This window comes from Lemur catta, chromosome 15 (assembly GCF_020740605.2).
Source record: "Lemur catta isolate mLemCat1 chromosome 15, mLemCat1.pri, whole genome shotgun sequence".
Lineage (NCBI taxonomy): Eukaryota > Metazoa > Chordata > Mammalia > Primates > Lemuridae > Lemur > Lemur catta.
In genome coordinates, this window is record NC_059142.1 from 17698866 (window position 1) to 17726538 (window position 27673).

General features: G+C 42.0%; 1 non-coding gene across 1 annotated transcript; it reads left to right on the plus strand.

The window, feature by feature from the left end:
* Positions 1-18998: 18998 nt before the first annotated feature.
* Positions 18999-19207, plus strand: LOC123621296. The gene has a single exon (XR_006729038.1). It is a non-coding gene; the product is annotated as a small nucleolar RNA U3 (small nucleolar RNA).
* Positions 19208-27673: the final 8466 nt, after the last annotated feature.

Sequence of the window (27673 nt, forward strand, 5' to 3'; positions counted from 1 at the left end):
TCACTCCCAACTGGGGCAAATGTGCTTCCCACAGAGGCTTCTCAACTCCAAAATTTCCTCTCTTACCATAGTCTCTGTTTACACATTTTGCTAATATCCCTCTTCCTTCTTCATTTTCTTTTTCTTTTTTTTTTTTTTTTAATTTGGTGTGCCACTGGCATGAATCATCACAGTGTTTGTCTTCATGCCAGACTGCTGTGGGGGAATGGATATGTTATAAAACACACTAATTTCGTATTCCCCAGTTTGAGTGATTTCTGAATCCTCATTCTGCTTTCTCTCCCACCTTTGCTTCATACTTTGAAGACCCAGCAGCCATCACAATCTCCTTTGTCCGCTGAGAAGCTCCCAATGCCTATAGCCAGCTGGCGCAGGGATATTCCATCAGAGTCCACAGGCATCTTGGCCTCTATTAAAATTTCAGAACAGGAGAGAAAATGCAACACCACAGTGATGGATGACCCCAGTCAACAGCATATTGATTGGAAGATGTTTCAATATGTATATTTACATGCACAAAGAAAAAGAAAACTATAATTTACTGTAAGCATCAATTTCTGAATGTGTAAGTTCCCTGGGAGGATAGTTTCAACCCTGTCCTTTAATTAAAGCAGCGGTATGATTCCCTTTTGGCCCAAGGAAGTTGTTACCAATACCACTAATTTTTTCCACAAGGACCAATATAGCTGGAAATGCCAGCATACATGTTCCATAAACAGATCCCAGGAGCAGCCTTCATTGTCTCCAGCTGGTGGATAGTTCAGCTTTATTACTTGGCTTTGGGTCATCATGGGCGCAGGGCTAGGGTGGCTGACATTTATTGAGTCCACACTTCTAGTTGCCATATGTCTCTGATCTCATCTAATTCCTCCCAACAACCCAGTAAAGAAGGTATTATGGTCGCCTCTACAGAGAGAGAGAAATGGAAGGTCAAAAAGGTGAGGTCACACGCCTAGTCTGCTGGATTCTAAAGCCCAGCAGCTTTGCAAGAGCTTGGTCCAAATGCATCTGTCACTGGCATTTATTCATTCAAGAAATATTTGCCAAGCACCTACCAGGTGCCAGGGCCTGGCAAATTAAGTTTAAGCTTTGTAGCCTGGCACATCAGACCCTTTGCCATGGATCCTCTGACCCCAGCCTACTTTTCCAAACTCTCTTCCTGAATTTCTTCTGCTTGCTGCACTCATTTAGTACCCCCAACCTGAGTGACCCTTGGTAGCAGATGTCTTTTGTGTCCCATGCCACCTCCCCTTGGCCTAGCTTGGATTTCTGCTGCAGCTGCAGCGGACAGTTCCCATGGGCAGCTGGGGTCTCACTTCAAACACCCACCTGCACTACGCTCTTCTGCCTTAGGGCTCTTTTCAAGTTCTTTTCAAATCCCAATGCTCTCAAGAGCAGCCCAGATAGAAACGTGGAAATTAACACCTCCAAGGACATCCCATGGCCAGTGGAAATAGGCATTGGTTAATAAATGCCCCCAAGCTCCCATCTTTGGAGGGACTTCCTGAGGCACATTTTATATGGTTGCTCTGTGGTCTCCAACAGGAATGAGCCCCAGCTGCTCACAGTAGTAACAAATCAGTAATGACCTTCTATTGGTTTTCCCTTCTTGTTTGTTTCTGTCTCCCTTCTACTCCTGCTTCCTGGCATAACCTCCCAAATAAAATACTTGTACTAGATCCATGTCACTGAGACAGCCTCCAGCCTCTCCATCCCCCCTCTGATGCAACCACATGAGGCGCTTCACCCCTCCCCCAGTTAATCCTTAGTCTCTCATGCCTTCCTCCACCTGGCTGCTTCCTCTTCTACTTGGTAAGACCCTTTTTCACCTGTCAAAGCCCAGCTCACCTGTGACTTTATCTCTGAAACCTTCCCTTCCCCATGTTATTGAAACCATAGGAGGTTTTGACCCAGGTCTAGTTGCTCACTGCATAAAGATCCAGTTACTGAGACAATGAGGATCTCCAAGGAAGACAGGAATTTTAAACAGGAAAGACATCTTTTGGGGAGAATGGAAGAAGCTGCCTCAAATCCATCTCCCAACTAACACAGGTCATGGATTTTTTTAAGGAGAGGCCGTGTGCGTTGGGGCAGGTTGTGCAGGGTGGTGAGTCTTGGTGTCACGAAGTCTGCCCAGGGGCCTTCAGAATTTCAACTTCTTTGTCTTGCAGAAAGTCTACCATTTCTGGGAAACAACTCAAAAGACCAGGTAGTTAGTTAAGGGAGAGGATTATAAAAAAACTTATTTGGGTCATTGAAATTTGTTCATGGACCCAGTTACACCCAGGTCCAGTTAGGCATGACTGTTTACAGAGGGACTTATCTTGGTTCTAGCACTGGTCACACTACACTATAATTAATTCCATGGCTCTTCAAGTCCATGGCTCCTCATGCCTTAGGTCCACAAGGCTCTTCAAGGATCCTGGCCATTTGACACTTCTTATTCCTCCAACTGACCCAGTACCTAACATGGTTCAAAACAGAGTCAGTGCCTAGTACATGTCTGCTGAGAGAATGAATGAATGATGAATGGGTGAATGAATGATAAGCACTCATCTGGGCTTTTTGGACTTTATACTGTCTTAAAGCAGGAGTACCCTTAAGCAATGGGTAGAGTAGGAAGACACTTTTGAGAGTCATGCTGCCAGGAATTCTACCTTTTAAAGAATTCCTTTGGATGAATCAGCAGCCTCTACAGAAATATAAAATTTGGCCATCAGTCATTCACACTTAAGTATGAACTGCTTTCTGCCTCACTTTCTTCTTGCTTATCTGAGGTCAGCATGAAAGGGCTAGGAGTTTGGATGGGAGAAGAGAATGAAAGCAGAGTGTAGCTAGGAGGAAGATACCTGGGGAAAAGTTGGACTGGGATGGAACCTGTATCTTTGAGTGCTAGAGGTGTGAACACACAAAAAAGGCCCCTCCCTTTGAATACCTCATCCACACGGGTTGTATTCTCTAATGCAAGAGTCTTCCTGACTACAACTTGGAATAACCTGGGAGAGCTATTAAGACTATTCAGTCTTGGGCTTCCTCCAACATTAATTCATTCAGAATCTCTGGGATGGGGCCCCCACATCAGTATTTTATTTATTTCTAGCTTTATTGAGGCATAATATGATAAAATTCACTTGTTTTAAGTATACAACTTGATGAATTTTGGTAATGGCAAACAGTCATGTAATTTCCACAATAATCAAGATATGGAACAGTTCTATCATGGTAAAAAGGTCCCCCCTGACCATCTGTGGTCAGTCGCTTACCCCAGCTCCCAGCTCCAGTCAGCCATAGTTTTCTAGAATTTCTGTCACCATAGTTTTGCCTTTTCTAGAATTTTATATGATGAATGTAGTCGTTGGTGCTTGATTGTTGAAACTTAGCATGATGTTTTTGAGTTTGATCTATGTCATATATATTTATATTTCCTTCATTCCCTTCCCTTCCCTCCAGGGTCAGAAATAGGCATTTTAGTATACTTTATTGCATTCAACCTTGTTACAATGCTATGACAAGCCAGGTGCATTGGAATGCCCATCGTCCTAGCTACTCAGAAGGCTGAGGCAGGAGGATTGCTTGAGCCCAGGAGTTTGAGGCTGCAGGTTTATGCCACTGCATTCCAGCCTGGGCAACAGAGCAAGACTCTATCTCTTCAGAAAATGTTTTTAAATGCTGTGACAGAAGTATTATTTAATCTTGCAGATAAGTAAATTGTGCTTTGATGAGATTAAGAGAGTCATTAATGGTTATATAATTCCTTTTTATCAATGAGGAATATTGTGTTGGATGACTATACCCCTATTGGTTTATCTATTCTCCAGTTGATGTACATTTCAGTTGTCTTTGTATGAACATATGTTTTCATTTATCTCAAAAAAAAAATTCCCTACATAAGAATGGGATTACTGGGTCATACAGCAACTGTATGTTTAACTTTGTAAGACACTGCCATGTAACGTTTTCCGAAGTGGCTGTACCATTTTCTGTTACTACCAGCAATGTATGAGAGTCCCATTGCTCTGCGTCCTTGTCAGTACTTGGTGTTGTCAGTCTTTTCATTTTAGCCATTTTAGTGGGTATGTAATGCTATCTTATAGTGGTTTTAATTTGCATTTCCCTGATGATTAATTATGTACAACATCTTTTCATGTACTTATTGACCATTTGCATATCTTCTTTTGTGAAGTGTCTGTTCAAATCTTTTGTTTGGTTTTCTATCAGGTATCTTTTTATAATTGAGTTGTAACCATTCTTTATAGTTTTTATTCATGCTCTTCGTCAGATATATTTTTTTTCAGATGTGTTTTGCAAATAATTTTCTCCTAGTCTGTGGCTTGCCTTTTCATTTTCTTACCTGTGACTATTTAATAGTGAGTGTTTTTTATTTTGATGAAGCGCCTTTTATTAATTTTTTAATAGTTTGAACTTTTTGTGTCCTGTTTAAGAAATCTTTGCTTAACCCAGTGTCACAAAGATTTTCTTGTATGTTTTCTTCTAGAACAGGGGTGGGGAACCTTTTCATGTTGGAAGGCTGCATTAATTTAGCTGTAATCAAATAAGGCCACATTCAAGAAACTTCAATTAGATATACTTAAAAATGCATATTATTTTGTTAAAAATCTAACTATTATGTAATTATTTCAAAAAATGAAAACTATTTGTTGATTTTAAAGTCAACCAACCTTTTAGTGACTTTGTTATGTCTGCTTTTTGTTGGAAAGCATTTGAATATTTGGTTGCAGTATGGAGGTCCACTGTTTTAGTTGATCCTGTAGATGGGTATCAGTCATTTGTGACCTTAAGGGGGTCTTGATTTGGGTTAGGTAGGACAATGTAGATTCTCAGCAATCTACATTGAAAAGACAGCGTTTTCTGGGCTTGTTGCTGAAGGCATGGGTATTGTACTGCATTTTTCCATATTTCAATTGGATCTTTCTTAGCATCAAACAATGACTTTAAAATGTCATCTACTGCAGGAGTCCCCAACCTATGGTGAGTTGTATAATTATTTCATTATATGTTACAATGTAATAATATAGAAATAAAATGTGCAGTAAATGTGATGTGATTGAATCATCCTGAAACCATCCCTCCAGGCTCCCTGATGGTGGAAAAATTGTCTTCCATGAAAATGCTCCCTGGTGCCGAAAAGGTTGGAACTGCTGATCTACTGAGAGCTCAGTTGATTCCATCTGTAGTTCTTTAGGTGCCTTGGTGATATCAACTAGGTGAGGCTGAAATGCTAATTTGAGTGTGATGTCATGATTCTCAAAGTCAGTGAACCTTTCATGGTATTCTCCAATTAATAGGTCTATAACAGTTGCCTATTCTTCAAATGATTCTCATATATCATCCTACTTATCAATGACCTTTGCTAACTGGGGAAAATGTTCATCTGAAATTTCCTTTTGAAGAAGTGTTTTGAAAAAAGGTGGTTTTTTTTTTTGAAATGTTTGGATTTTTTGCCACATATTATATATAGACTTAGTGTTTTTGGAAAGAAATATTCAAGTTGTTTTGATTTGACATGATATCTTGCAGAAATGCTGCATTCCTACAGAAATCTTCTTTCAATAATTCACATTACTGATTTTGTTCTTAATAAAATTTAACTATCTGTTCTCACAGAGATAAAATTTTGGCTAACACCTGTCCCTGTGATAGCCAACGCACTTTAGGATGAGATGGCAAATCCGCACTGAATACCTCATCATTCAACTTTTACATTATAAAACTGATGATGCCACTTTGCATGAATATAGTTAGCAATACTTATAACTTGTTGCAAAGTATCACTTAAAATAGTTGCTTTAGCACAGAGATTTTGCTGATGCAAGATACAATGAAAAGAAATGAGAGCATCTGGATCTGTTAATACTATTTTTAATCTGTGCAATAAACCCTTCATGTTTTCCTGTCATGGAAGGTACACCATCTGTACATACACTCAGTAAATTTACCAAATTCAGTCCAACTTCACGACATTTATCTTGAAAGTTGTTGGAGATATCCAGTCCCTGTGTTGTGTTCACAAGAGTGCCCAAAGTGAGTTAACTCTTCATAGCAAAGAAAATCTTCTGTTATGACCTAATGAAGTATAAAAACTGTGCTGAATCTGTAGTATCAGTTGATTCATTGAAAGTAATTGAATAATATATATTTTCCTTTTGAAGTATTGCATGAAGTTGTTCTGTTAAGTTGAAGGCTAATTCATACTGCAGATCAATTATAGGTCTCCTTAAAAGAGGCTGTTGTTTGTACTTTGAAACGCAATCAGGGTCTAAGCATCCTACAACATCAACAATGCATTCTTTCACAATTTCTACATCACTGAATGGTTTCCCTTTTTTCCCCAAGTATATAAGCCACTTTTTAAGTTGCTTCAGTAGCATTATTTCTACATTTTATTGCTGCTTGAACGAATTGTCTTCACTTTTGCTTTTCATCTTTTAATTTCTGCAGTACAACCTTTCACGCCTCTTCCTCTAATTTAAAATATTCGTGGTCCTTATTAATGTTATAATGCTGATGAACATTGAATTTCTTTAATGTTGATATTCCAGTATCATGAAGTAAGCAAATCATATCTTTAGCAGAAACAGGGTAATATTGCAATTCCCAATCCTCATTTAAAAATCTGTTTTCTTCCTTCAGTGTTCTCTTGGTTTTTTGACACGATGGGGGCTGTTAAGCAGACAAATTAATACAAATACAAATTAATACAAATACAAAGACTGTCCAGCTGTGCAACCATTCACAAATTCCACTTCAAACAGAAACACAGTGCACCATTGTCAAAAGCTGATAACAGACTGGCACACTTGACCCTCATAAACTCTTGCCCACCAGCCTTGTGCGGTAGTGGTGCCAGTCAGGCAGGGGAGTTAGAACTAAATCATGAGCATAGCAGCCATCAATTTAGCCCTTATGGCTTACTAATGTTCTAATTGTGCCAGTCAATCTGGGAGGATTATTTTGTTGAAATTTATTTTATTCTTTGGTATTTTAAGTACATTCATTTTAAAAATAAAATAAAAATATAAAAGGTGAACAAAAATGTATTAATAAAAATAAAAGGATTTGTTCTATAAAATTTGGATTCAGTCTAAAGGCCACACTTAAGGACCTAGAAGACCACAGGTTCCCCACCCCTGTTGAGAAGTTTAATATAATAGTTTTAGATTTTATTTTTGGGTCTATAATCCACTTTTAGTTAATTTGGGGGTATGATATAGAGTAAGGATAGAGGTTATTATTTTTTTTCCATGTGGCTATCTAGTTATTTCAGCACCATTTAGTAAAAAGACTGTCTTTTCCCCACCAAATTACTTTGACAGCTTTGTCAAAAATCAATTGACCATAAAAGTGTGGATCAATTTCTGGACGCTGTCTGTTCCATTGATATATATGTTTGTTGTCATGGTAACATCATACACTGTCTTGATTACTAATGTTTTTCAAGACCTACTCTCGAATTAGGTAGTGTAAGACCTCCCACTGTCCTACTTTTAAAAATAATTTTTTTGATAGCACAACAAAGTGTCTATAATCAACGGTAAGTTAGCATATACTTTAAAATGACTAAAAAAGTGGAATTGGAACGTTCCCAACATAAGGAAATGTTAAATGCCTGAGGTGATGGATACCCCAATTACCCTGATGATTAATACACACTGTATGCCTGTATCAAAACATCACATGTACCCTATGAAGATATACAAATATTATGTACCCATAATAATTAAAAATAAAAATTTAAAAAATAGTTTTGGCTATTTCTAGATTCACTCAGGTTTTAGTATATTCCCAAGGTTGTACAACCATCAGCATTATTTAATTCCAGGATATTTTCATCACTCCAAAAAGAAATCCCATACTCATTAGCAGTCACTTCCCATTCTCCCATTCCCCCAGCCGCTGGCAACCACTAATCTGCTTTCTGTCTTGATGGATTTGCCTATTCTGGACATTCATATAAATTGAATCATATATATGGTCTTTAGTGTCTGGCTTCTTTTGTTTAACATAATGTTTTTAAAGTTCATCTGCATTGTAGCATGTATCAATATTTCCTTTTTATGGCTGAATAATATTCCATTGCATGAATATCTATGTTTTATTTATCCATTCATCAGTTGATGGACATCCAGTTTGTTTCTGCTTTTTGGCTATTATGAATAATGCTGTTATGAACATTCATGTACAAGTTTTTGTATGAACATATGTTTTCAGTTCTCTCTGTTTATATGTAAGGAGAGGAATTACTGGGTCATGTGGTAACTCTATGTTTAATTTATTGAGGAATCACCCAACAGTTTTCCAAAGTGGCTGTATCATTTTACATCCCCACCAGCAATGTATGAGGGTTCCAATGTCTCCACATTCTCACCAACACTCACTATTGTCCATTTTGTGTGTCATAGCCATCCTAGTGGGTATGAAGTGGTATATCATTGTGGTTTTGATTTATTTACATTTCTCTAATGGTTAATGATGTTGAGCTTCTTTTAATGTGCTTCTTGGCCATTTGTAGAAGAAATTCTCTCTTCTTTAGAGAACTGTCTATTCAAATACTTTGCCTAATTTTTAGTTGCATTATTTGCCTTTTTATTGTTGAGTTGTAAGAGTTTTTAGATTTTTTAGATATTAAACCTTAATCAGTTAAATGAATTGCAAATATTTTCTCCGATTCTATATATTGTCTTTTTGATTTCTTGATAGTGCACTTTGATATAAAGAAGTTTTAAATTTTGATAGACAACAATATATCTATTTTTTTCTTTGAAATTTGAATTTTAGAATCAACTTTTCAATTTCTGCAAAAAATATCAGATGAGATTTTGATAGGGATTGCATTGAATCTGTGTGTCCATGTGACGAATATTGCCATGTTACCAATAGTAGACATTCTAATCCGTGACCATGGGATGTCTTTCCATTTATTTAGGTCTTTGTTAATTTCTTTCCGTGATATTTTGTAGTTTTCAGTGTACAAGTCTTACACGGCTTTGGTTACATTTATTCCAAAGTAGTATATTCTTTTTGATGCTATTGTAAATGGGATTGCTTTCTTCGTTTCATTTTCCGAATGAAATGAAGAAAGCATTGTTCATTACTAGTGCACAGAAATACAACTTTTTTTTTTTACTGGCTCCAACTCTCAACTTCAAGACAACTGATTTTTGTATAATGTATTATAACTTTAAAAAATATTAATATGTTGTTGATTCATGATCTAAACAAGGTTCACATCACACATAGCTTTTGTTGACATGTCTTTTTAGCCTCCTTTAACCTAGAGTAGTCCTCCTGCCTTTTTATTTATTTATTTGTATCTTTCATGGCATTGATGTTTTCAAAGATTCCAGGCCAGTCGTCATATAGAATGCCTGCATAATCTGTATTAGTCTGATTGTTTCCCTATGATTAGATTCAGATTAAGCATTTTGGCAGATGCTGGTGTGTGTTTCCCATTGCATCTCGTCAGGAGGCGCATAATGACATTTACTAATTACTGCAGAATGGTATCGGTTTCCTCCTCATGCTGCCAAGGTTCTGCCGATTTCAGTCTTCTCTTTCTAGGAACAAGCAAGAAAAGGTCTCACGAGCATCGTGTATTTTTTACATTGTTTAAATTACAAAAGCAATAAGAGTTTGTGAAAGAAAATTTAAAGAATCCAGAAATATATAAAATAAAAAATTAATGTCTTTCCCCAATCTGGCACCTTTCCCTGGGGGTAATAACTATGTCCAATTGGGTCAGTTTCCATTTGGAGCTTTTAAAATGTATTTTCATTTATACATATGCCTGGCACAGCACTCTGGTACACAATTGGTGCACAATAAATGTTGGATGAAAAAATGAACTAAGAATAGATTTGGCTTTGTTTTATAATAATAGAATTGTGTTCTGTTCAATGAACTGGAACTTGCTTTTTTTTTTTAATCTCAGTGTTGGGCTGGGCGCAGTGGTTCATACCTGTAATCCTAGCACTCTGGGAGGCTGAGGTGGGAGGATCACTTGAGCTCAGGAGTTCAAGACCAGCCTGAGCAAGTCCCAGCTACTCAGGAGGCTGAGGCAGGAGGATTGCTTGAGCCCAGGAGTTTGAGTTTGCAGTGAGCTATGATGTGCCACTGCACTCTACCCAGGGTGACAGAGTGAGAGTCTGTCTCAGAAAAAAAAAGAAAAGTCTTGGAGATCTTTCCATGACAATACATGTTGGGTTTTTTTTTTTTCCAGACACCAACCAGTTCTCTAATTCTTCAACGCCAACTAGGTGTCCAACAATTCAATTCAATTCTGGCACTAACTTCCCAGAGTTAGCTCAGACCCCACAGGTTAAGGACTGTACCTCCCAAACAGAGGGGTTCATTTGCTTGGCAGTTATCAGGCCGATAGACACGGCCAAGCCAGTTATAGCAAGGGGGTTTTATTACTTGGCACAAGTAAGGAGCCACATCGGGGATAGTTCCCAAAGCAGTGTGTCGCTGAGCAAAGGCTGGTTTGTTTTATAGTCAGAGAATAATGACGAGTGATCTGATTGGATCTTTTGATGAGGTGATGTCAGGAGACAGGATCTGACTGGATCCTGCCATGGGGTGCCAGGACTCAACATGATTGGATCCTGGATCCTGCCATGCAGTGTCCACTTCTTAATTCAGTCCTCGCTCCTCAATCCAAGCACTTAGGTTCCATCCCTGGTTGCCCATTTGGTTTATCTGGGCATGCTCAGGTTACATGACCTTCAACCTGGGGGTCCATGGGAACTGAAAAACAACAGGGTTCAGCCCACAGGACTGCCCACACTTCAGCACCAGCTGCAAATGGTGTGGCCAGCCAGCCACAGTTCTGCCCAGCAGACTACAAATTCCGGGTTTCCGCAGCCCCCCCCACCCCGGTTTGATAATTCACCAGAACAACTTACAGAACTCAGGAACACGCTATACTTACTAATATGGTTTATTACAAAGGATACAAATGAACAGCAGATGAAGAGATACCTAGGGTAAGGTCCCAAATGATCCATGGACAGCAGCTTCTGTCCCCATGGAGTCGGGGTGCGCTGCCCTCAAGGCACATGGATGTGTGGGGATTTTTATGGAGGTTTCATTATGTAGGCATGGTTGATTAAATCAGTGGCCACTGGTGACTGAACTCGATCTCCAGCTTCATCCCTCTCTGGAGGTGGGGGGAGTGGCGGGCCAGAGGGGTAGTAGGTGAGGGCCCTGAAAGTTCTAACCCTTGAGAACTTGGTTTGTCCCACTCCCTGCCTGCATCCTGAAGCTAAGAAGGTCTCCTCTTCCCCAGGGAATCATCTCATTAACATACAATAGATAGTAAGTTCCAAGGGACTTAGGAGGTCTGGGCTGGGAACCAGGTACAAAGACCAAAGATTTAATTTTTATTATAGCATAGGTGTGGGCCTTCCTCATTCTTTTTGACAGCTTCATGGCATTCCATTGTATAGATGTACCATAATTTATTTTAATACCCACTATTGATGGACATTGGGGTTGTTTGCTATTTCCCTGCTATCACTAACAATGTCTCAGGGAACATCCTTGTGAGCATTTCTTTAGGTTACAATCCCAAAAGTGGAACTCCTGGGTCAAAGTATAGGTACTTCAACATTTAGATACATTTCAACATTTGTTGCCCAGGCTGGTCTGGAACTCCCAGGGTCAAGGATCCTTCTGCCTCAGCCTCCTCAGTAGCTGGGATTGTAACAGAGGGAATGCCCTGAAATTAAAAAATGGTGAAGAGATTTTTCTGTCTCCTTAAAATTTCCCCTACTCTTTTTGGGACCTGCATTCTGGCCTGCATCCCTGAGGCAGGTTAAGTCTTTTGTTAAAACTCCCAGGTGGCCTGGCAGCTGGCAAGTTCACAGGCTTTGTCTTTGGCAGAGATGGGATGATTAGAATAATTAACCACAATAATTGCCTGAATCTGAGAACACTCCCTTTAAAAGCTCTGTGTTTCTCCTATGTTTAGGAAATTTGGGATTTTGAGATGAGGTCTACCATTTTTCCTCCTTTGCAAAGTAAACTCTCTCTCCTTCCTCCTCAAACCACTTGTCCTTGTTCTCCTGATTTGGCCTTGTGGACAAGTGGGGAAGCTTTTGGTAACAGGATTAAGGGCATGGGCCACCACACTGGGCTCCAAAGTCCCTTAAGTCTTTTTTTAAATTTACAGGTTCTCCTTCCTTTCTGTATCTCAATTTATTTGTTGAAGAAGTTAGATTGTTTTCCCTGTAAAGTTTCCCATAGTTTTTTTTTAAGAGACAGGGTCTTGCTATGTTGCCCAGGCTGGTCTCAAACTCCTGGACTCAAGCAATCCTCCTGCCTCAGTCTCCCCAGTAGCTGGGATTACAGGTGCATGTCCTTGCAGCAATATTTTGCTGATTGTAATCCTGTGGTATCATTTAACGTGTTCTTCCTGTGAATTGGTGGTTAGATCTAGAGTTTTGATTAGATTTAATTTGGGGACAAGGTTAGAATACTTCATAGGTAGAGCTCTGTTCTTCCCTCAGAAGGCACATCATATCTAGTTGGGTCTCTTCTTGTGATGTTAGCAGCCATTGATGATCGCTGCAAAATGGTGTTAATTCCATCATTCCATCTTCATTTAGTAGCTGGAAAATATATAGAGAAATATCCCCTCATCAACTATTTGGTTACCCAAAGGTACAGTACATATAGGAAACAGACAATGAATGCTTGATTCTTCACATTAATTTCCAATTTTAAAAAATAATGAGTTAGTTCATTAGTGTCCTTGAAAGGTAACCAATGAGGTTTTCTTTTGTTTTGAATTGTTTTTAGTATAATGATAACTTTGGGGATTGAAATATATTTATGCCTTTTGTTCCACTGTAGTTTTATCCTTACTGATGTTCCAATTGTCCCATTTTTCACCAGGGAGAGCCTCTTCAAGTTGGCTTTGAGGCCTTTGACATCACTCTAATGATCTTTGATAGCTTTGTTGCTTGCTTTCTGGTTTGAAAAAATGTTCCAAGCTTATCTTGTATACTTTCTGTATCGAACAAGACATCAGCCATTTCTTCAAAGAACCCTGGCTCCTTTTAGTGAGAAATGGCATTCGGAGACCTCAATCAGGCTATTAGAGGTATTTATTTCTGCTGGGTTGGTCATTAGTCTATTCATTATTTTTTTCCAATGGACAAAGCTAGGGAATGTATATATTTAAACTATATCATGAGTTTAGAGTGAATTTTCCAATTAATAATCAGGACAATAGAATTTTTACTTAATCTCAAAGATCTCACTTTTCCCCCCTCTCCTTTTTCTTGCTCAAAAAAAAGAGTCCTGTTCTCAATAACACCAACTTGATTACTGACTCAACAGTCTCATGGGACTTGCCATTAATTTGCATGTCATCTGCACCCAGAGACTATGCAAATACTCTCTGTGTTATTCTAACGTTAGTACTGTGTATGCACTGCCAAAGTGAGAACACACTAACTACCATTCTGAAAGGTGAAAAATTGTATCTCACTGTAGTTTCGTATTTCTTTGGTAAATTAATGAGCTGGGAGTATGTCTTTGCATTGTAGGTCTCTAATTTAAGTCTCTTCCCCCATATCATTGGTATTCTCCAGAACAGCATTTTTCAAACTTCAGTCACCAGCATAGATATTTTTTCCAATCCTCAAATCAGTCATGCTATTGTTTACTGATTATATATATATTTTTACTCTGCCTCCTCTTAGGCAGTCATATACAAACATAACAAACATTAATAGATTTGGTGTCTACTTAAATACTTCCCCACTGTACATAACATAAATGAATTACACTTAAAATTAAAAAGTGAGTACCATCTGAAATCATCTTATGCCTCACCTACTTGTGGTGCGAGTACCTCACTCCAGGAATCACTGCCCTACGGGCTTTGGCATTTCATGACTAAAACAAAATAAGAGATGTCAGTCATTGCCCTGTGTCAGTATTTTTAATAAGAAAATGTTCAGAGGAGAGCCAGAGCAAATCCCCACGCTCACTTGATATCAGAGGCAGCCGCAAAATAACAGTAACGTGCTTCACCACTTGATGTGGAAAAGAGAACCTGGGATGCTGCTGTGAGCCAGCTGGGTGTGTTGGGGAAACCACATTGCCTCTCTAGCCCTCAGTTTCCTCATCTGTAAAATGGGAAGTTGGAGTAAATGATTTGCAATCTTTTCGCGAGTGGAAGGCAAAGTTTGTAACCCCTTCCATCTTTGTGCACTGCGTGTTCCTAGTTCCTAGTTTAGAAGTGAGAACATTGCCCCCTTATAGCTACCCATTTTCTCTCATTTGGGTTCCCACATCAGGAATGGTGGCAGGTGGGCCCAGTCCACACCAGCAACCCTCTCTCTGGCACCCATCACAGAGAACTCACACCTAGGGAGTTAACTAGCTCCTAAGCACAGGAAGCATCAAAGGGTAGCTGAGCCCTAGCGCCGTGGCTCATGCCTGTAATCTCAGCACTGTGGAAGGCGGAGGCAGGAGGATTGCTTGAGGCTGGGAGTTCAAGACCATCCTGGTCAACGTAATGGGACCCCATCTCTACAAAAATTTAAGAAAAATGTGTAGCTGAGGAGTCCAAGCAGCCCTGCTCAGATCCTGGTGGAGCTGAGGTTGGGGCAGTACAGGCTGTGTGATCCTCACAAGAGGGAGAGACCTGCCACCAGCTAGGCTGGGACGACCCTGGGCAGGGTAGGGGCCGTGCCCCGTAGGAAAGGGCACACTCAAGACAATGCAATGACCCCAGAAGCACAGGCCATGCCCTGCTGGAGCTCCTCCAGCACCTAGGGCCAGGTGGCTGAGGATCGGTGTGGGCGTGGGTGATGTCTAGAGAGGGAGAACAGCACAGTGGTTATGAACCAGAGAGCCAGTGATCGAACATCACCCTTGATACCCACTCACTCTGGTCTTGGACAAGTTACTTAACCACTTGTGCCTCAGTTTCCTCATCTGTAAAATTGGGATTATAATGTTACCAACTTCATAAAAAATAATGATAAGGATTAAAAGGGTTAACACATGAAAAACAGAGTGGCCATAAACATCAGTGTGTGCGTTGCTGTGTTTACATGCCCCCAGAGTCGTTGTGAAAGCCCTAAGGAGCATCAAAACTTCCTTCATAGCTTCACGATATTTTCCTTGCCTCCTGACTAATGTTTGCAGTTCCTATTTCAAACCTTTATGTTCTACACCAAGGGTCAGCAAGCTTATTCTGTAAAGGGTCAGATAGTAAATATTGTAGGCTTTGTGGGCCTTACTGTCTTTGCTGCAGCTACTCAACTCTTCTCTGATAGCTAGGAAGCAGCCATAGGTAATATGTAAATGAAAGAGCATTGTTGTGTTCCAATAAAACTTTATTTACAAAAGCAGTGGCCAGACGTGGCTCACTGGCTATAGGCTACAGACCCATTGTTCTGCATTTACAGAGAAGGGCAGTGTGATGGGGTAGGGAGAACTGACGTTTATAGAGCACATACCACATGCCAGGCACTGTGCTAGCAATTCGATACATGGCATTTCATTTAGGCCTCACAAAAATTGTGTGGAAGGTACGATTGATATCCCCATCTTATTGCTGAGGAACTGAGGCTCAGAGAGGGTAAGAATCTTGGATGAGGTTGCACAGGGGATGCTGGCAGGATTTCAGTTCAGGTCTGTGGAGTTCCAAAGCCTGTGCTCTTTCTATAGAAACTAAGATCGGTAGAATGCTGGAACTAGATGGGCCTCAAAGCTCAGCAAATCCAACATCCTTATTTTATGGAGAAGAAATGGGAATAATAGGGGCCAGCAGACTGAGACAAACTTGTCCTCTCTCTCTGACTTAGGCAGGATGGCCCTAATTCCACGACCCAGGGCACAGCCCCTCCCCCGTCCTCTCTGTTCTGTCTTCAGTGGGGACTCCCCTCACCCTAGGGATGCCAAACTCCCTCCTTTCCTGCTTCCCATTCCCTTGCCCCTACCCACTGCTGAACAGCTGAACATCTGGTAACATATCACAGAAACTGCTAACAATCCATCCTTCCTTCCTTCCTTCCTTCCTTCCTTCCTTCCTTCCTCTCTCTTTCTCCTTTCTTTCTCTCTTTCCTTCTCTTTCCTTCTCTCTCTCTCTCTCTCTCTCTCTGTCTTTCTTCTTCCTTTCTTGACAGAGTCTTGTTCTGTCTCTCGGGCTAGAGTGCAGTGGCATCATCATAGCTCACAGCAAACTCAGACTCCTGGCTCAAGCAATGCTCCTGCCTCAGCCTCTTGAGTAGCTGGGACTACAGGTGCGTGCCACCACACCTGGCTAATTTTTCTATTTTTTGTAGAGATGGGGTCTTGCTTTGTTGCACAGGCTGATCTCGAACTCCTGGCCTCAAGTGATTCTCCCTCCCTGGCCTCCCAAAATGCTAGGGTTACAGGCATGAACCACCATGTCTGGCCAATTTTCTCTCACTAGCAGGTCTGTGTTTATTATGGTACAGATTATGGAGGCTTGAATTAGCTGGACAACTTTAGGCTGCAAATAACAGAAACCTCAACCCAAAATGGCTTTAAAAATACAGGAAATTTATTGACTCACATGTCTGAACAGTTTAGGGATGGGGCCAACTTCAGGTGTGGACTGATATAAGCTCAAACAAAGTGCCAGGGACCCGACTTCTTTCTGTTGATTTCCCACCTTCCTCAGGATTGGTTTAAATCTCAGGCATAGACTCCCTCGCGGTTGCAAAGTAGCTACTTGAGGAACTCTTGAGGCTACATCCTTCCTTATTTCCATACTTCCCCAAAAGAAGGGGGTTTTCTTTCTCAGAAACCCTAGCAAATGTTCCCTTGCATCTTATGGGCTTGGGTTAAGTAATGATTTTAAACCAATCACTGCAGCCAGGGACTGGCTTAAGCCAATCAAGATTCATCCCTGGAACTAGGAGGAGTGGGGCTCATTGTACCTAAACCGCATGCCTGAGAACCAGGGAAGTGTTCATTTCCTCTGGAGAAATCAGGGCGGTGTTGGCAGGAGCAGAGGGTATTGGCAAACAAAAATGTCCACTCTGGGTTGAGCTAAGGGCCCTCAAAGAGCTCTTCCAGTCCCGAGACGAGAGTTCACTATTCCATTGTTTCTTTCCCATCTAGGCAGAGGAGGCTGGCTTTGCATGCACTGTCCCTCCATTATCTTCTTGGAGCTAAGGGTGAGCCCCCTCTGCCATCTGCCTGGCATGCAAGCCATGTGCAAATTGCACCCAGGGTGAATGTGGAGCAGCTGTGATCCTAATGGGCACTTCTTGGTGACCAAGTGTGCATCTGAAAGTGAGAATGTTCAAGTGATCCACGGTAGAAAGGCTTTGAGAGGTTCTGAGGTGAGGAAGCAGCCTTAAAAACAGTTGCTCACCTACTGCCCATGGTGAGTAAAAACTGATGCCAGAGAAGTGAGCAGGCGGAGGACTTTTTCACTGTTTCACTGATACCTTGGCACAATTTTAATGTTACTTAGGGTGCCCCTGTCCGGAGCCCTCACAGAGCAAGTCAGAAGGCAATCAGCAAATTACTGAGCTTGCAGCCTTTTTCAGAGTTCTTGTTAGCAAATGGGTACATTAGTGTCACCACAGGCCACCTTTGCTGAGTGCCAAAAACCCCACAAAACACTGTGCTGTTAGGAGGCACAGTGCTGGTTATAATTCATCTTAGAGCAGGCAGAAGTTGCCGACCCATCTGTCCTTCCTATGCGGGTGGGGAAAGGGAGGGGTGCCAGGTGTCCTTTGAAATCCTTCGGGCCCTAGGATGAAAATGACATAAGATACGAACATACAAACACAATTGTAGCTCATCTGTGGAAACAAAGGGAAGGTGTTAAAGCCTGTGGCCATTTGCTGGCCACCCTTACATTGTTATTTTGCCATTTTGGTTGTCATGCATTTATGTCTCAAAGGTGCTTGGCTGTCTTATTTTGCTTAATTGTATGTATTTTAACTTTCCCCAAATTTTCCTTGCAGTCAAAGTTCTTAACATTAGTCCTTAATCTTTGAGGAGTGTCGAATTGGGTTAGGTCATTTGGTTAAAAGCCAAAATGAGGGCAATTCCACCTCCAGGTACACATACCAAAAAGAGAAGAAATCAGGGACTCAAACAGATACGTGTGCATCAATGTTCAAAGTAGCATTATTCACAATAGCCAAAAAATGGAAATAACCCAAATGTGCATCAACAGATGAATGAACAGCAGGGTGTGGAGGCTCACACCTGTAATCCCAGCACTTTGGGAGGCTGAGATAGGAGGATCACTTGAGGTCAGGAGTTTGAGACCAGCCTGAGCAAGAGTGAGACCCTGTCTCTACTAAAAATAGAAAAATTAGCTGAGTGCGGTGGCATGCCTTGTAGTCCCAGCTACTTGGGAGGCTGAGGCAGGAGGATCGCTTGAGCCCAGGAGTTTGAGGTTACAGTGAGCTATGATGATGCCACTGCACTCTACCTGGGGTGACAAAGTCAGATTCTGTCTCAAAAAAATTTTTTTAGAAAGTCTGTGCTCTTTTTCCATTACTGTATTTGTTACCATAAAATATACCATGCATTCTTAACTTATCAAAGCTTAATATTAATCAGTACTCTTTGATATTAATCAATACTGGCTATGTCATGTATTTTAATTCCATGCATATCTATATTTGAAAACCCTCAGGAAATTATTATTATTGTTTTATATAGTCAATGTTTATTTAGATTTATTCTCATATTTACCGTTTTTATGCTCTACATTACTTCATGCACCTTTGGTGGCAAATTCTCTCATTTTTGTTTGTCTGAAAATGTCTTCTTTTTCCCCTTTCATTTTTGCAGGATATTTAACTGGCTATAGAAATCTAACTTGGCAGCTATTTTCTTTTAGCACATTGAAAACATCATTCCACTATCTTCTGGTTTCTATCATTACTGTTGAAAAGTCAGCTGTCAGTCACTTTCTTTGAGGGTAATCTATTTTTTTCTCAGGATGCTTTAACATTTTTCCTAAGACTGTACTTTCAGGGGTCATGTCTGTAGTTTGTTACTTACAGAGGAGCATGTAGAGCAGCAGAAACCACGAGGAAGAGGCACAGTGTCCTCTCCTGAGTGTGAAGCCAGCTCTTGGTATTGCTTCACTACAACTGTCACTTGCCATTTATAATCATTCTTCTCTTCTTTGGGGAGAGTGAGAGGGAGAGAATGCAGTCTGAGTGGTTCCTGGTTAAAAAAGAAAATTTTTCCTTATCTTACATTTACATAATACAGTATTATATGATGTGTCCAGGCATGAACACCATTTTTAAAAATCTTGTTTGGAATTTATTTGGCTTCTTGATTCTGTGGATTGATATCTTTCACTGATTCCAAAGACTTCTCCACCACGTGTCTTTTCATATATTGCTTTTTCTCTGTTTTCTTTCCTCTTCTGGGACTCTATTTAAACCTTCCAGTGAAATCTATGTTAACCTTTCTCACAGTAGATCTTATGTCACTTGTCCTCTCTTCTGTATTTTCCACCTTTTGTCTCTCTGTGCTTCATTCTGGACATTGTCTTCTGAATTATCTTCTAGTTCACTTATTCTCTATTCAGCAGTGTCTGTTGTTAAATATGCCCACTGAATTTTACATTTTAATTATCATCCTTTTTAAGTTCTAGGATTTCTATTTGGTTCTTTTTCTAATCTGCTGTGCTACATTTATAGTTTCCAGTTTCCTGGTGTTATTTTCAAGCTTGACTTCTATTGCCTTGAACACAGTAAACATAGTTGTTTTAGAGTCATTGTTTGCTCCTCCCGTTAACTGAAGTCCTTGAGTTTCCATTAACTATTGTTTCTGCTCATTGTTACTAATATTGTTTTGTTCCTCTTATGTCTGGTTACCTTTGATTTTATGCCAGATATTGTTTCTAAAAAATTACATGTAGAACTAATTTGAGGCCCAGGATAGTATCTTCCTCTAGAGAGGGTTTTCTTTTGCCTCTTCCAGGTGTTCTGGACCTCCTGACCCCAAGTTCAAAGCCTGAGATTTTTCTAGATCACCCATATGATCAGAATCCAGATGCAGTAAGAGGATTAGTATACTTCAGGTTTACTTATCCCCTTATCCCCTCAGAGTACCAGCCCAAAGCTTTGGGATAGAATAGTTTACCAGAGTCCCTACCCTTGTGGGATTCTAACTTTGTCCCCCATCCCTGAGGGACTGATGAAAGTACATCTTAGACTCTCATCAAATATTTCTGGAAAAAGTGATCCGAAGGGCTTTGCTCAACACTTTGCATTTCCAACCTCTCCCAGATCTCATTCAGTAATTGATCCCTATCTTGTTAACTCTTTGATGCTTTAAAAAATGTTTTTGTTATCTTTTGTCCAGCTGTTAACTTTCTCTTCTAAATTTCATTAAAAGGATTGTTCCCAATTACCTAGTCCACTGCTACCAGAAGAGGAAGTGCCAGGTTATGGTAGTAGAGTTCCATATGATGAGCCATCCTTGAATTCCTGGGAAAAAACCCACATGGTCATGATATATTAATTTTAATATGCTATATTCTATTTACTAATATTGTGTTTGTACTTTTTTACATTCATATTAATTGGTAAGATCTATATTTATATTTTTAGTGGAGACTTTCATGGGTTTAGAAGTGTTCCTTCTTTTCCTGTAGCCTGTAAAAATTTAAACAGCCCTGGTATTGCCTTTTCGTCAAAGGTTTTATAGAATTCCCCTGTGAAACCATCTAGTGTAGTGGTTTTAATTGTGTTCATTGGGACCCTTGCTGGGGGCTATGGAGGGAAGAAGTGTAATCTAAATGACAGACAGTATTTGATTCACACCAGTGCACACAGCTGTAGCTGGAACAATTGTGTGGTTAAAAAATAACGACAAAACATGTAGTTACAGTAAATTTTCAATACCATGAAATTATAATGATTAAATTTTTGGTTTTTGTTGTTACAAGAGTAAAAAAGCTTTAAAGCCTTTTCTTTTACTATTTTATGCTCTAGCCTTTTTCAGAGACTAAAATCTGTGCATTGAACCACTTCCCAAACATTTAATCTGCCATCAGAGCTCTAGAAATGAGTCTATGTTGCTTCAGGCCATAACGATAACCCTCTTTCCCATCCCAAAGCTCATCTGTAAAATTTGACATTTGGTCATCAAAAAGCAATTCCCGTTTCTGAGCTTCTTATCTGTGCTGTTCTCCCCCACAGGGAGAGGGCTGCATCCCTTTGATTACTCCTGTAAGTGGAGTAAATGTGATTATTAAGCATAAAGATGAAAGCAAGGAGAGGCAGAGCATCAGATCCACACGCAGATTTTGCAAAATCAAAACAAGTAAACAAAGCCCCCCAAACAGCAAAAGCCCCAGATTCCTTTAGAACAAAGAGCTGTTTATGAATAGGCTGTTTTCTCATCTCCCCTTCTGGGAAAACTCAGAGAAACCCTGATGCACAACCGAGAAGCCTCAGGTCAAAAGTGACCTTTGCAAGGTGTTCTGGTTTCATAGGGAGTACTGGATGCAGAGTATAATTTAGGGCTTCAAAGTAATATATAATAGAAAACTGAGGACATCTGAATTGGAACTCCATGCCCCCCTCCCCAAACCCTGGGAAAGAAGATGGGAATCAAGATCACTGCCAAGACACGTGGTTGAATTTCGGAAGGACAATGTCGGTCCTGCCAGTATGCAACCCTCCCATGTGACTGTCGGGTGGATAAAGTTAGTTAGCCACTAGCTGGGGGAAGTTAGAAATTCTAGCTGCCCAGATTCATGCCTTCTCCAGATTGTAATCTTGAGGACAGGGATTATACTTTTTACTTCTGCTTCCCCAGTCCCTGGCGCAAAGGACATGCTCAGTAGGTAAAAGAAAGAATGAACTAACTAAAATAGCAGCTTACGTGAATGTACCTACTCCTCCATTGAGTATTTATTGTGTCCGCGTGTCAGGCACTGTGCTGGGTGCTGGTGACAGCTGAGAGAAGGGGACCACCCTGGTCCCCGCATTAATGGGGTCTGTGGTCCAGTGGCACAAGATATGGAAGTGCCGGAAGCGGAAGCGGGGGTGGATGTGGGCTCAGCCCGTGCCCTGGACAGGCAGAGCACAGAGCAAGGGCAGGAGGGCATTCCGAGCGCCGGTCTGGGGAAGTGGCTCAATTCCCAGGTCCTCCCGTCGCCTCGGCCCCCGGCGCAGTGAGCCGCGATGCTCTCCTAGGGTGTGAAAAGAGGAAGAAAACTGGGGCACCCGCCTCGACAGCCGCTGACAGCCGGAGGATGTCATCTGCTTTTCTGCTGTTGCCGGAGTAGGAAAGCCAGCCCAGACGGAGAGCAAAAGCCCACGGCTCGCGCAGGTGGCGGGGGCGCGGTTTGCCGAGGGCGGGAGGCAGGAGCATCCAAATCAGGCGGCGGCGCGCCCCCTGCTGGAACCACGGCCGCCCTGCACCCAGCGGAGCACCGGGGACGCCAGGTGGGGCAGGTGGGAGGAGGGAAGCTCAGACCCCAGGAGGGAAGACCAGCCCGCCCTTGTTCCTCCCGAAGGCAGAAACTAAATCTTCAAGGGGCAAAATCTACCAAGGCTGATCCAGCACTGCACCCCCATCTCCCCAACTTTGCAGGGAAGCAGGGGAATCAGGAACCGGCGGGTGGTAAACACAACTCCATCAGCAGCCAGGGTCTCGGCTACCCATCTGCTGGCCAGGTCACTTGCAGCCTCAGTTCCTTCACTGGGCACACCCTGAGGAGCAAGTATATGAACTATTATGAACCATCTGTTCCCTTCTTTTCCGCAAACACAAGGACCCAGGGTGTGGATAATAATACAGACAGCATCCCTAGTGAGGTCCTGTCTAGCTCACTGGCATCTCCCTTCATCCCCTCCCCCACCAGCATATAATTTGAGGATTTTCTTAAAAGAAAGACTTTAATGCCCCCAACTAATCTTTTCCAAACAGCGATAATTATAAATTCCAAACAAAAACTTAAGAGGCGTATGTGTGTATGTGCCTCTCTCTGGCTTTTCATTTCAATAGATCTGCTAATTAAAAGCTATAATTTAACAAATAATGACCTAACTATCTCACTTTGAAATCAAACAAAAACCTACCACTAAAATGTTGGACTAGATAAAGATAATGAATCCAGGCGCAATTCAGACTCCTGCTGGGCCCAGGCTGGCTCCTTGCCAGCAGCCGGCCTGTGCCTTTGATTAGCAGCAATAGTTTTTCCAGCCATTTGGAGCAAACTCTCTACAGGGAGGATAAGTGAGCAATTTATGAAGCTAAGTGTTTTTTTGGACCCTCTCCCACTGCTGATGGAGCAGGATGCAATATTTATCCCCTCGTTGGCTTCATTCATCGTCACTTGGTCAATTTCATTTTCTTCCGACTCCTCTTTGGCCCCTGGGGGAGAACATTGTTTCTAAAGTAACAGGCAGGAAGGAATTGTGAGAAGGAAAACTAGCAGTGAAACCAGGTGATTCCCGCCGCATCCAGCATCCTAAGTGGTTAATAAAATAATAAACGATGAAAGCAAGATTGCTTCCCACTACCATATCCCCTCCCTTAGCTGAGAACTGGGCATCTGTGCCAGGCTAAAAATAGCCTTGTGTTCTGGAACCTCCTCCGCAGCCCAAGCTCACGCCGGTCTCCTGCCAGTGCCACCCGGCTGCTCTGCGGGAGCTCTCATTCTCTGTGGCGGGAGAGGCTCAAACACTGGCCCCTTCCTGGAGTCCTGGTGGGAAGGGGGGAGTATTGGGTGCTGAGAGAGCATCACGGAGTGGCAAAGGGCTCCCCGTGGAGCTGAGACAGGAAGAGTGGACGCTGGGTGACACCCCAGGAGAGCCCAAAGCTTGGGCACACTGGACTTGCCTACAGGTTCAGGGAGGAGGGCACTTCTGGGTGGATCCAGGTCACATTCTCACCTCCAGGACCCTAGCCTGGGAGGTTACATCTCCAGGAACTGCTCCTGTTTTGAAATCTTAAATCCCAATGTCCCCTCTCTTGAGCACAACTCCTGTCCTGTTTTCTCCCCATCCCCTTCGTTCTACCAGTTCCTCTTCTTCAGCCTCAAATAGAACTCCAGCCTGATACCAGTTGTCATCATCATCACTCCCACTCCAGCTCTCCACTTCAAATTCAGCCCTCTATTATCCCTTATCTTTTGCTTGGAGTCTTGCAGTAGTCTCTTTCCTGGTCCCTCTGTTTCCAGTCTCCCTGACCCAGTCTCCTCCACTCCTCTCAGATCACACTCAACACAGTTTTAAGGGTGACCTTTCTAAAATGAAAATTTGATCGTCTTACTGTCCTGCTTGAGAGTAGTCAGTGGCCCCACCACTATCCTTTGGGATCGAACTCCTTGGCCTGGAATGAGATCTGCAGCCTCCTCTCCCACTACACCCAGCCTTGAACTTTCCATCGCAGGACACTGACCCGCTGGTTTTTCACTCTGTGGACCACTGTTCCATAGCTTACACCTTTGTCTGTGCTGTTCTCTGTCCAGAACGCCCTCCCGACCCTTCTCTACCTGGCTGTCTGCTGCTCAGCTTAAAGACTCTCTAGAGGATCACCCCCTTAGCAGCTTTCCCTGAGCGCCCGCTCCCTGTGCTCCGCAGCACTTTGTGTAACCCTTGCAACACTTTGCACACGCTCTTCCCTTTGTCAGGAAGGCCTTTCCCCACCGGTGACAGTTTGGATGTTTGCCCCCTCCAAATCTCAGGTTGAGATTTAATCCCTAGTGTGGCGGTATGGGGAGGTGTTTGGGTTGTGGGGGCGGATCCCTCATGAATAGATTAATGTCCTCCCTTGGGGGTGGGTGAGTTCTCACTATTAATTCCCTCCAGAACTGGTTGTTAAAAAGAGTCTGGCACCTCTCCTCTCTCTCTGTCTCTCTCTCTGTCTCTCTCTCTCTCACCATGTGATCCCTGCCCCTTCCACCACAAGTCGCAGCAGCCTGAGGGCCTCACCAGATGCAGATGCCAGCACCACGCTTCTTATACAGCCTGCAGAACTGAGAGCCAAATAACCCTCTTTTCTTTATAAATTACCCAGCCTTGGGTATTCCTTCACAGCAACACAAAACAGACTAAGACGCCACCTGTCCATCCTTTGAGTTTCCATTTAGAAACCATTTCCTTAGGCCATTGTCTCTAATCCTCCAGGCTCTGTAAGACCTGTCTGTTAAATGCCACCAAAGCATCCTGAACTCCTTTGTGTTACTCATCCCACATTTGTTTTGATTTTTCCCAAGAAAACATTTGCTCCTTGGAGACAGGGGCTGTCTGTTCACCACTGTATATCCAGTGCTTGGTACACAGTAATCACTAAATTAAGTTGTTAAGTGTTGAGTGACTGAGCAGGTAAATGTGTATTCGTTTTCTAGGGTTGCCGTCACCAAGTACCAAAAACCAGGTTGCTTAAAAAAGCAGAAATTCATTGTCTCACCGATCTGGAGGCTGGAAGTCTGAAATCAAGGAGTTGGCAGGACCCCGCTTTCTCTGACGGCAGCTCTAGGGGAGGGTCTTTCCTTGCCTCTTCCCACCTCTGGTGTTTACCGCCAATCCTTGCTGTTGCCTGTCTCCAGTCACATGTACTCACATCATCTTCCCTCTGTGTGTATCTGTCTCTGGGTCCAAATTTCCCCTTTTTATAAGGACACCAGTCATGTCGGATTAGAGCCCACCTAGGGGTCTCATTTTAACTTGATTACGTCCACGAAGACCCTATTCCAAAATGAGACCACATTCTGAGGATTTCAACCTATCTTTTTGGGAGGTGGGGAGATGAATTTAACCCATAACAGAATGAAAAGCAACATTGTATTGAAATGATGTGTTTTCGAGTCTGTCACCTTCTGTTAAGACTCTCAAAAGCAGGACTGGTCTCTAATCCAACTTGGTATCCCCCTGTGGTGGCACATGCCTTTTCTAACCTTGTTGTTTTTTCTTGTTCTTAAGACCCAGTGTCCCCGAAGCTATAGTCCCAGCTACTTGGGAGGCTGAGGTAGGAGGATCGCTTGAGCCCAGGAGTTTGAGGTTGCAGTGAGCTACAATGACACCACTGCACTCTACCCAGGGTGACAGAGCAAGACTCTGTCTCAAAAAAAAAAAAAAAAAAAAAAAAAAAAAACAACCCCCACCCCCCAGTGTCCTGTAAAGTAAGGGTAGCTTTGTAAATTGCTCAGCGGTATTCCAATACAAAGGGCTTGAGAACTCTCAGGCAGGTGAATGGTGCCAAATACTGCAGTCCTCCCTGACCTGCAACTGTGGTCTGCAAATATGAAGCGGAAAATTCCAGAAATAAACAATAGCTAAGTTTTAAGTTTTAAGTGTGATGAAATCTCCCACGGTCTCACTTTGTCCTGCCTGGGATGTGAATCATCCCTCTGTCCAGCCGTTGACATTACCAGCCCATTAGTCACTTAGTGGCTGTCTCGGTTATCAGATCAAGAAAACATCGTGTATATAGGGTTTGGTACTATCTGAGGTTTCAGGCATCCACTGAGGGTCTCAGAACGTATCCCTGAGGATAAGGGGGAGATGGCTGTAGCTTTCAGTGGATCCCACATTCTAGACTGCATGGCAGGGTAGAGCTATCTCTGGCACTCGTGCCAAAGGTAACTCAAGTGAAGAGTGTGACTATGGTATCTGCTTTGCTTCCTCCCACCAAATTCTGGGACCTCCTGTTCGCTGTCCTTTGCCACCTTCCCCAGCTCTTCCTATATCAGGCACCTCCCTGGATCTAGCTTATTTTCCTAATCAAGTTCTCATCTGACTCCAGTTAACAGGCTGCCTTTAAGAAAGAAAGAAAGGAAAAAAGCAACATATCCATTTTTTACTATTACAAATTCATCAGGAACAGGAGCAAAACTCTATAATGCATAGGGATCCCAGCAAATATTTTATATTAATTGTGTCCTCAAGTGAGAGGGAGGGTATCGTGATAGCATTTGTTTTATGCCCTATCTTCTCATTCTTGAGGATGTGTCTAGGATATAGAGACATCTGATCCTGTAGAGCTGGAAGTTTTCTTTAATACTCTGAATGTTAAAAAGGTCAAGCCAGGTTAATGTGTAATGACAGTTTGTCTTGTAATCTAACTGCCTCTGTTTTACCCAAGCCATATGTCAGTCGTGAGTCAATGCTCTTGACGTTGCTGTTTAGCAAAGTCAAATTTTGCAGCTTTTAGGTGCAAAATTGGAGGCTCATTTCCTAAAATAAAAAACAAAACTTTGCTAACCACATTTAATGAAGCGAGTTTTGGGTTTTCAAAGGCTGCTATTTCATTGACGGACACATTGTGTCGATCCCAAATCCTTAGAGCAAAAACTATCAAATATCAATTTTTAGTGTCAGCGGCCTTTCCAGCAGTGACCTGAGACAGGCTTTCACAGCTGGGCTGCCAAGGGTAAGTCTATTAATTAATTGATTATAAGATCCGTGTGATCACTACTTAGGGATGTTTGCATTTCAAAAGAGGCAGAGTTCAAGTTCAAACCATTCTTCTCTTCCTTCCTCTCCTGACTGAGAAGGACTCTTTAAGGACAGAACTCCATCTTGTTTGTCCTTGCATCTCCCCAGCACCTCCTGGTCCTGAAGAAGATCAAGCCCGATGACAAAGACATGCCCATTAAATAGAATCTGACTACCTGTATTCATTAGGACTCCTTACACAGCAAACTATTACTACAACT